Source organism: Dipodomys spectabilis, unplaced genomic scaffold (assembly GCF_019054845.1).
Source record: "Dipodomys spectabilis isolate Male_0828 unplaced genomic scaffold, ASM1905484v1 ptg000505l, whole genome shotgun sequence".
Lineage (NCBI taxonomy): Eukaryota > Metazoa > Chordata > Mammalia > Rodentia > Heteromyidae > Dipodomys > Dipodomys spectabilis.
Genome location: NW_024871182.1, coordinates 742,013 through 753,538, shown reverse-complemented (window position 1 = coordinate 753,538; position 11,526 = coordinate 742,013). Strand labels below are relative to the sequence as shown.

Here is an 11,526-nt window from a genome sequence, read left to right as displayed (position 1 = left end):
TACCTAATTTAAAACTACTCTAAATTACACTGTTTGTAGAAGACTGAACATGGATTATCTAAAAGAAAACATCAGCACATTATATAAATGAAATTAAAAATCCCATGAAAAGAGAGAAAAGTAGCTTCTGGAAAATACAATTTAAAAAAATGGTGGTCAAAATATTTCTAGTGCTGTCAAAATTGCATACCTATTTAGTGAGATCGAGAAAAGACTCAAGATACTCGAGCTGATTTGAAAGTTTGGCAAAGTAGCAGGATACAACTATAACATTATTATGAATGTTGGCTCTGGCATGGAATTCATTTACTCTTTGATATGACAAATGAATATATGGAAGAACAGAACTTCTCCAACTAAATATCAAGACCTAACTAAACATATAATCAGAAAAATCATCATGCAAGCCGTATTGCAACCTGTATAAAAAAAATCAGTCATACTGATTCTGTATTTATTGTAAATGTTTATTTTTTCATAAATTATTTCCTTTAGCTTACATTTTAAAAACATTGCATTAAGTGTATATTGTTAACTAATTTTGGATTCCTCCTTCAATTTAGTTCTGAGTATAATGTCTCACTTCAGTTCCTAACCCATGAAATGATGTTGATTACAAAACAAATACTCATAATCACTGTTTATAATACACAGAATCTCATAAACATGACACCAGTAAGCATAGGTTAACATTTTGATATCACGGTCTCATGACTGATGAGGTTGCATGAGTATACTTGTACCTAGATTCCTCAGCCTAAATTTAGCTACTGTTAAAAAGTGTCACCTTTATCTTTCATCTATCAGAGATTAAACCTGAGTGTAAAGTCTAAGGAAAATGATAAGGTAAAAATTTAGCTTTTCTGCATTCACTGTATTTGATGTCGGTATAATTTGTGGAGGGGAAGGGGAAAAACAAAATCATTTAAATATGGATACAGGTGGACCCATTGCAACAAAGAGATGTACAAGTTATTATGTCGAAAATGAACTTTTTATCTTTGGTGTAGGGGGTCAGGGGGGAGCGGGGAGGATTGAGTGGGGGGGGCGAGGGGAGGATGGGAAGGGATGGGAAGGGGAGACAAACGATGAGCCTACAATTCTTGATAAGAAATGTACTCATTATCTTGCCCATGTAATTGTAAACCCTCTGTACAGTATTTTCACAATAAAAAATAATTTAAAAAAAGAATTTAGCTTTTCTGGATATAAAGTAAACAAAATGAAGCCTAAAGTAAATCACTGGTTTAAAGTCAAACTATTTCTCCAAAACATTCTAAACATTTCCTTACAATGTGTATTATTCTCAAGAAGGGAATGGGTAATGTGAGAAGAGGACTAACCAAGAATTGTCTTTAAATATACATAATTTGGATTTACCTCTTTATTTCACTATAAGCATTTTTTATTTTAAAAAAAAAAAACCTGTTTAAATAATTGATTTCCAGATCAGGTATAATATATCCTAGTTGCATACACCAAAGTACATTCAGAAAATTCCATATAGCAATTAAGTAAGAAAACATTAAATAAATAGCAAAAGTATATACCTATAGAGATAATATTTAGACGAATACATTGAAAATATTCTAATATAATAATTAAGTTGATTGAACAATTTCACATTTACAGTAATTAACTACAATACTTTAATGCTAATTGGAAAAGATTGTCTTTCTAAATGAGCAAAATATATTTCTCCTTTTACTTCATCAAGGAATTAACTGAAAAAAAGATATTAATATATGAATCTATAACAACTGGAATGAATTTTTGTCTTTTCATTAGAAATTTTAATTTCACAATGTATTTTTAATTGTGTTATACACATATGTCCACTTAGTGTAGCTTGTTAAATTTTATTCCTTTGATTAATTTCATTACCCTATTTTTATATTTAAATTTTATTATGTGATCATACTAAGTTATAAAGTATTTGAACATATTTACTCCAAAATATTTCTTTTCATCTCCTGATTCACTATATCCCGAACTGAAAATGTGACATCTTTTTTTGTGAAAATACTGTACGAAAGGGTTACAATTACATGGCCAACATAATGAGTACATGTCTTTTTGGAGGGGAGCGTGTCCAGTCGTGGGGCCTGAACTCTGGGCATGGGTGATGTTGCTCAGCTCTTCAGCTCAAGGCTAACGCTCTACCACTTGAGCCTCAGCCCCACTTCCAGCTTTTTTTCTTTTTGCTTATGTGGTGCTGAGGAATTTAACCCAGGGCCTCATGCATGCAAGGCAAGTGCTCTACCACTGAGCCACCATCCCAGCACCAATGAGTACATTTTTTTAATGTGATATATATTTTTTTTGTTGTGAAAATACTGTACAGAGGCTTACAATTACATGGGCAAGATAATGAGTACATTTCTTATCAAGCTTTGTAGCCTCCTCTATTTCCCCTTCACATTCCTTCCCATACTCCACTCGCCCCCCCCCCCCAATACTCCGTGGTCCCCATCCCCCCGCAACCTGCAAAAAAGTTGTAAAGTTCATTTTTGACATAATGACTTGTACATCTCATTGTTGCAATGGGTCCACCTGTATCCATATTTAGATGATTTTTTCCCCTTCCCCTCCACAAATTATACCGACATCAAATACAGTCAAAGCAGGGGCTATACTGTGAGGGAGGGACACACATAACAACCAAGAAATAATCTTATCAATGTGTTAGAAACAATCGCATGAAAGAAAATAAAACATTTGAATACATATCTTAGGGTTCATTTCCCTAACATCAACTTATCTGACCTTTTCTGCTTGACTCAGACAACTAGTAGATATTGCAAATAAGGGAAACCATGGGACCTGTCTTTCTTTGGGCCTGGCTTATTTCACTTAATATAATGTTTCCAAGCATTTCCATTTCCTAACAAATGGGTCAATGTTATTCTTTCTGATGGAGACATAGAATTCCATTGTGTATACATAACTCATTTTCTTGATCCATTCATCTACTGAGGGGCATCTGGGTTGGTTCCAGATCTTAGCTATAGTAAATAATGCTGCAATAAACATAGTCGTGCTGGTAGCTTTAGTTTGGTCTTGTTTGTAAACATTTGGGTAAATTCCCAAAAGTGGGATTGCTGGATCATAGGGAGCTCTATGTGGAGTATTTTGAGGAACCTCCATACTGCTTTCCAAAGTGGTTGAACAAGTTTACATTCCCACCAACAATGCAGTAAGGTTCCCTTCTGTCCACATCCCCTCCAGCATCTGTTGTTATTAGAGTTCTTGAATTTAGCCATTCTAACTGGAGTGAGCTGGTATCCCAATGGTGTTTTGATTTGCATTTCTTTTATGGCTAGGGAGGTTGAGCATTTCTTCATGTGTCTATTGGCCATCATTCTGTCTTCTTCAGACAAGTTTCTCCTTAAGTCTCTAGCCCACTTATTTCTTGGGCAGTTGTTTCTTTTAGGATTTGTTGTTGGGGGATTTAGATTTTTGAGTTCCAGGTATAATTTAGATATGAGACCTTTGTCCGTTGTATGACTAGTGAAGATCTTCTCCCAATCTGTGGGCTTTCTATTGATCTTGCTAGCTATGTCCTTTGCCATGCAGAAACTCTGCAATTTCATACAATCCCATTTGTCCAACCTTTCTTGGATGTGTTGTGTTTCTGGGTCTCTATTAAGAAAATTTTGGCCTGTGCCAAGGAGACCTATGGTTTCTTCTATTCCATTATCTACCGTTTTCAGAGTGTCTGCTTTGACTCCGAGATCTTTGATCCATTTGGAGTTGATTCCGGTGCAGGGTGATATATAAAGATCTAAATTTAGTTTTCTACAAGTAGTTAACCAATTTTGCCTGTGCCATTTACTGAAGAGGCTCTCTTTCTTCCATTCTATTTTTTAGCTCCCTTATAAAAGATTAGATGACTATTGGTCTGTAAGGTTCATTTCTGGGTTTTCAATTCTATTCCATTGGTACTGAGGTCTAGTCTTGTGAAGGTACCAAGCTGTTTTGATCACTATGGCTTTGTAGTTGAGTTTGAAATTTGGTATTGTTATTCCTCCAGCATTGTTCTTTCTGTTGAGCATCGTTTTTGCTATTTGGTGTCTTTTATTGTTGTTATAGATTTTTGGATAGCCACTTCAATTTCTTTAAAGAATGAGGTTGGAATATTGATAGGTATCACATTGAATTTGTAGATAGCCTTGGGAATGATTCCCATTTTCACGATATTGATCTTTCCAATCCATTAGCATGGGAGATTTTGCCACTTTCTAAGTTCTGTTTTGAATTCCTTTTTCAAGTTTTTAAAGTTTTCAGCATAGAGGTCCTTCACTTCTTTGGTTAAGTTAATTCCTAGGTACTTTATTATTTGTTGGGTTATTATGAATGGTGTTGCTTTCCTAATTTCAGCCACACTTTTCTCATTGTTGGAATAAAGAAAAGCCATGAAGTTTTGAGGGTTAATTTTATACCCTGCTAATTTGCCAAAGTTTTGAATCAACTTGAGTAATTTAGGAGTGGAATCTCTGGGATTCTTTAAATACAAGACCATTTCATCTGCAAAGAGGGAGAGTTTTACTTCTTCTTTCCCTAGTTGGATTCCCTGTATGTTTGCTTCTTTTCTTTCACTGTAGCTAGGCATTCTAATCCTAGATTGAAGAGAAGTGGAGAGAGTGGACATTCCTTGTCTTGGTCCTGACTTAAAAGGAAATGGCTTTAGATTTTCACCATTAAGTATAATGCTGGCTGTAGGTTTGTTATATACAGCCTTTATTGTATTGAGGAATGTTCCATGGATTCCTAATTTTGCCAGAACCTTCATCATAAAGGGCTGTTGGAACTTGTCAAATGCTTTTTAAATATCTATTGAGACAACCATGTGGTTCTTATCCTTGCTCTTGTTGATGTGATGAATTATATTAATTGATTTGCATATATTGAACCAGTTTTGCATCCCTGAAATGAATCCTGTTCGATTGGATGAATTGTTGAAGTCAATTGGCCAAAATTTTGTTGAGAAGTTTTGCATCAATGTTCATCAAAGAAATGGGTCTATAGTTCTTTTTCTTTGATGAGCCTTGCCTGGTTATGTGATGAGGGTTATGATGGCTTTATAGAATGAATTCGATAGTGAACTTTCTCTTTCAATTTCATTGAAAAGTTGGAGGAGTATTGGTGTGAGCTCTGCTTTGAAGGGCTTGTTGAATTCTGCTGTAAAACCGTCTGGTCCTGGGCTTTTCTTAGATGCGAGGTCTCTTATTACTGTATTTCGATGCTTGATATGGGCCTGTTAAGATGGTTTAACTCAAAATTCTCAAACTTAGGCGTATATAGTTTTGAGAATATTCCCTTATAATATTCTGAATCTTGCTTGTTTCTGTGGTGATATTTCCATTCTCATCTCTTAGTTTATTTATTTGGGTGTGTTCTCTTCTTTTTCTCATAAGATTTGCTAAGGGTCTGTCAATTTTGTTAATTTTTTCGAAGAATCAACTCTGTTTTGTTGATTTTTTGTATGGTTTTTTTGTGGATTCTAATTCATTTAATTCTGATTTAATTTTAACTATTTCTTTTTGTCTACTGGATTGGGGTTTATCTTGCTGCTCTTTTTCAAGGAGGCTCAGTTGTCTCATTAAATTGTTGGTTTCAGATCTCTCCAATATGTTGATGTACGAACTCAAAGCTATAAACTTGCCCCTGAGTACTGCCTTTGCTGTGTCCCAGAGGAGCTGGTAATTTGTGGGTTCATTTTTGTTGAATATCATGAACATTTGAATTTCCTTTCTCATCTCTTCCATGACCCACTTGTGATTCAGCAGTGTGTTGTTCAGCCTCCATGTTTTACCGGACTTTCTTTGGTGGCTTTTATTGTTGAGTTCTAATTTTACTCCCTTGTGGTCAGAGAGGATGCAAGGTATAACTTCAATGTTTCTGAATTTGGGCAAGTTTGCTTTGTGGCCTAAAATGTGGTCTATTTTGGAATATGTTCCATGTGCTGCTGAGAAATGTATATTCTGATGCTGCTGGGTGAAATATGCAGTAGGTTTCTGTTAAATCTAATTGATCTATGCAGTTAGATCTGCGGTTTCTCTGTTGAGGTTTTGTGAAGTTGGTCTATCCAGTTGGGAAAGTGGTGTGTTAAAGTTCCCAACAATTAATGTCTTTGGATCTAAGTGCGATTTGAGGGAAGTAGTGTTTCTTGCATAAATTTGGGTGCTCCTTTGTTTGGTGAATAGATATTTAGAATTGTAAAATCCTCCTGAGGGAGAGATCCCTTAGTTAGTATGCAGTGAGCTTCTTTATCTCTTCTCACTAATTTTAATTTGAAGTCTATTTTATCTAATATTAGGATTGCATCTCCAGATGTTTATGGGGACCGTTTGCTTGGTAAATTTTGTTCTAGCCTTTCACATTGAAAATGTGTTTGTTTTTATTGCAAGATGTGACTCCTGAAGGCAGCAGTTAGTAGGATCTTGCTTTTTAATCCAACTAGACAGTCTATGTAGCTTAATTGGAGAGTGAAGCCCATTAATGTTGAGAGATATTTGGGAGTTCCTGCCATTTTGTCCATCATGTTGTATAATTGTATTTTACACATTTATTGACAGGTTACAAATTATTCTCAAATTTTAATACATTAAAAATACTTTATTTTTTTCTTATTTTCTTTTTTCTTTTGTTTTGGTATCAGATTTTTTTTTTTAATTGTGAAAATACTGTACAGAGGGTTTACAATCACATGGGCAAAATAGTGAGTACATTTCTTATCAAGCATTGTAGCCTCCTCCTTTGTTTACCCTTCCCATCCATTCTCAGCCTCCCCCCACTCCCCCACCTAATCCTCCCCCCCACACCAAAGTTGTAAAGTTCATTTTCGACATGACAACTTGTACTTCTTATTGCTGAGACGGGTCCACCTGTATCCTTATTTAAACGACTTGATTTTCCCCTTCCCCTCCACAAATTATACCGACAGCAAATACAGAGAAAGACGGGGTTATACTGTGGGGGAAGGCGAGCTCCCCTATGACCCAGAAATCCCACTTTTGGACATTTACCCAAATGTTTACAAACAAGACCACACTACAGCTACCAGCACGACTATGTTTATTGCAGCATTACTTACCATAGCTAAGATCTGGAACCAACCCAGATGCTCCTCAATAGATGAATGGATCAAGAAAATGTGGTATATATAAACAATGGAATTCTATGCCTCCATCAGAAAGAATGACATTGCCCCATTTGTTAGGAAATGGAAAGACTTGAAAAAATCATATTAAGTGAAGTAAGCCAGGCCCAAAGAAACATAGGTCCCATGGTTTTCCTTATTTGCAATATCTAGTATATATATGAGTCAACCAGAAAAGGTCATATAAGGTGATCTTAGGAAAATGAACCCTAAGATATGTATTTAAATGTTTTTTTTCTTTCATGCATTTGTTTCTAAAGCATTTATAATATTATTTTTTCTTATTTTCTTGGCCAGTAAATCAGCAACACCTCAGTCCGCATTTCTCTCATAGAACTTTTAAATGTTTACCTGAGCTCCAGTCTTCTGAGGACTTACTCATCTGCTTAGGAATTGATGCTGGCTGTTGGAAAAGAGCTCAAGGAAGGATGCCATTTAAAGCCTTACAACATTATTCTTCACCAGGGTATTCTCTTGCTGCTTTTGGTTGTTGAGAGTGTCTACAAGAGCAAAGCATTCCATGGGGAGCTAGGAGACACCATATGACCTTATTACCTTTACTTACTGAGATTCCTGTGTGATTTGTTATCACTTGTACTACATTTTGCAAGTCAAATCTGTCAAAACCTACCAGTTTGAAGAGACAATACATCTTTAGTGACAAATACATCTTTAACATATTTGGTTCAAAACATTCCATCTAAGGCATATTCAACAGGTACTGAAACTTGTGCTGGTTGTATCTATGTGTCTTTCCCATATGTCCATGCATACACGTGTATATGTATGTGTATATTTGTGTGCATATATAAGGGCATATACCCACATATATGCATACATAAATAAATGTACATATACAAATATATGAGAATGTATGTATATATGTATATGTATATATAAGGTGTTCAGTGATTTAATCTAGAGTTCCCAGCACATTGTCATTCAAACAAAATGTACATGATAAACTGCTCTGAGGATCACCCATTACCTTGTTTTTCATCCCTGTGAACAACTTCAGCCTAGGATAGCTTTATTTTTGTTACTTACTGATAACAAAAGAAAAAAGTTGTATGTGAAAGAGGAAGAACTTTCAGGTCATAGGTTAAAATTATCTTATCTGTCCCAATGATTCGTATGAGATAAAATTTATAATAGTACTAAAAGTGAAAAGGAATTCCTAGATCTGTTGTTTTGCCATTTAGAATGACAAAGAAAAATTTCACGTCACTGTTATAACTCTTAAAGAATGCAAGCGTAACTGATGGTCCTTATCATGTTCCCACAAAACCAGTGGACCCTGAAGGATAATAGTAGACTAGCAGAAATTATAAGTAGCAGATATGGAGCATGAAAGAGAAAGAGCGGAAATGAGAGTGAAAGAGAGAGAAAAATATCATAATACTTAAAGTGCATAACAGATAAACAAGAGTTTTATGAGAATATTCATACTGCTATCTTGAGACTCTACATGTACATTTGAAGGTATTTGAAGTATAATAACCCATCAATATAAAATATAAAGTGATTTTGATAAAAAATAAAGGTTACTCAGAAGAAATTATAAATGCAAAAAGAATCTTCACAGAAGCAAACTCTGAGATATTTCTTGACTTTTAAAAGGATAAAGTGGCTGAAGTTAGTATAAATTTACAAGAACGCCAATTCACAAAAATATAAAAAGATATTCATATATTTCATTATATAACCCAAAGCAGAAAGCAAATGTTGTTTAGATGACTTTTAAAATACAGTCTCTCAGGTGCTGGGAAGCTGGCTCAGTGGTAGAGTGCTTGTCTTGCATGCACTGGGTTTGATTCCTCAGCAAAACATAAGCAGAAAAAGACCGAAGTGGAGCTGTGGCTCAAGTGGTAGCACTAGCCTTGAGCTGAAGAGCTGAGGAACAGCACCTAGGACTCAGAGTTCAAGCCCCACAACTAACAAAAACCAAACCAAAAAACTAAGCAAAACACAGTCTCTCACTTTTGTGGCCCCAACTCTGTAATACCACTGATTCAGCCTAGGGCTAAAATTTTAGGTGTGGACATTTATCAACAATCCTTATTCAGACTCTACTTGAGAAAAATTTTAATCAATACTTTGTTCTTAATTTTGCTCTTTGTAAATTCACATGCACCTATAAAAAATGGTGTGGCCATCTCAGTAACATTCTCAAGGTACATAGTAATGACGACTCACAAAAATTTGTATTATATTATAACAAGGAAAACAATTCTACAAATATTTAAACCAATAATTAAATGTTAATGATTAATAGAATAAAAACCAAATACCAGTGTTTCCAGTATTTGAAGTGTACTACATTCCTGCACATTTAAAACTGGCTAATATTATGATGTTCAACAAGAGATTTTTTGGCTATGAGTAGACTTATAGTTACCCTCTTAGATTAAGATTTATTTTTTATCTCATCATTTATACATGGCTTATGTCATCATTTGTTCCTCCCTAACATATAAAGAAAGGAAGCCCTAAAGTTTTAACAGAAACTTTGTATTTAATGTCTTAACTTTTCACACTCTTTCTTTACACAAAGACTTTGCAACTTCTCATTAGTAATGTTTCTATCAACTCTGAAATGTACATACTTAATAGTATATGTCTGCTACCATAAATCTTAAATACATTATGGAAAAGTTTTATGACCTGCCAAAAGTCTTAATTTTGGCATATATAAGCAAATTCCCAAAATTAAATATATTTAAAACATTAAAACTTTTTGAGGGGAGGGTCCGGTTGTGAGTCCAGAAGTCTGGGCCTGGGCTCTGTCCCGTGGCTCTTTAGATAAAGGCTAGCACTCTACCACTTGAGCTACAGCACCACTTCTGGCTTTTTTTCTACTTATGTGGTGCTGAGGAATCTAACCAAGGGCCTCATGCATGCAAGGCAAGTGCTCTACCACTGATCCACCTTCTCAGCCCAAAACATTAAACCTTTAACAAACCTTAACACTTGCTTCAGTGTTCATTATGACAGGTGCCTTGTATAGAAAAATTGAATTCCTCCTGCTACACATCTCTTGAACAACAAAAACCTGGAATTATTTTGTTTTTGACATATCAATCTTGAATTTATTCTTAAATGTGTGCTTATGTCAGAAATATATGGTTCTAAAATTTCACGACAATACTTTTGAACTTACTTTTTGCTGAATTATCTAGTTTAAGAAAATCAATTCCACATTATAAATAAAAAATGTTCTGTGCTCAATTCAGCAGCACATACACTAAAATTGGAACAATACGCAGAAGAATAGCACGGTCCCTGCACAAGGATGACAGGCAAATTCGTGAAGTGTTCCAAATTTTTACAACAGATGCTGGAGGGGATGTGGCCAGAAGGGAACCCTATTGCATTCTTGGGGGGAGTGTAAACTTGTTCAAACACTTGGAAAGCAGTACGGAAGTTCCTCAAAAGATTCCACATACAGCTCCCCTATGACCCAAAAATTCCACTTTTGGGCATTCACCCAAATGATTGCAAATACGACCATACTAAAACTACCAGCACAACTATGTTTATTGCAGCATTATTTACCATAGGTAAGATATATAACCAACCCCGATACCCCTCAGTAGATGAATATATCAAGAAAACCTTGTGTGTGTGTGTGTGTGTGTGTGTGTGTGTGTGTGTGTGTGTGTGTGTGTGTGTGTGTATGGGAATTCTATCGTCCATCAGAATGAATGACATCACCCAATTTGTTATAAAATGGAAAAACTTAGAAAAAATTATATTAACTGAAGTAAACCAAGTCCAAAGAAACATAGGTCCATGGTATCCCTTATTTGCAATAAGTAAATCTATGTCTGTGATAAGCAGAAATGGTCAAAAGCTATATGCATATGACTAGATAAGGTGATGTTAAGCCAAATGAACCTCAAGATAGAAACACAAGTGTTTTTTTTTTTTTCTTGCTGTTGTTTTTAACGCATTTGTAATGTACGATGTTATTTTTTTGTTTTTTATATGGACCTCCAACACAGCATAACCCCTATTTTCACAGTATTTGATGTTGGTGCGCCTGCATCTTGTATATACACTTCTCTAATTTGGAGAGGGAAAGGGAAAAAACAAAATGCTTAAATAGAGATACAGGTTGACACATTGAAAAAATGAGATGCACAAGACACTATGTTGAAATACGAACTTTACAATTTAGGCGGGGTTAGGGTGGAGGGGTGATGGGGGGTGAGGAGTGTACTTGTGGAGGTGGAAGGGAAGGGATGGTGGGGGAAAAACAAAAGGGAGGTAACAATTCTTCATAGGAAATGTACTCATTATCTTGCTCATGTAACTGTAAACCCTCTGTAAAGTATTTTTTACAATAAAAAACATTTAAAAAT

At 35.2% G+C, this 11,526-nt stretch overlaps 1 non-coding gene across 1 annotated transcript; it reads left to right on the top strand.

Moving 5' to 3' along the window:
* Positions 1–10,382: 10,382 nt before the first annotated feature.
* LOC122099220 lies at positions 10,383–10,489 on the top strand. The gene has a single exon (XR_006145877.1). It is a non-coding gene; the product is annotated as a U6 spliceosomal RNA (small nuclear RNA).
* The last annotated feature ends 1,037 nt before the right edge of the window (positions 10,490–11,526 follow it).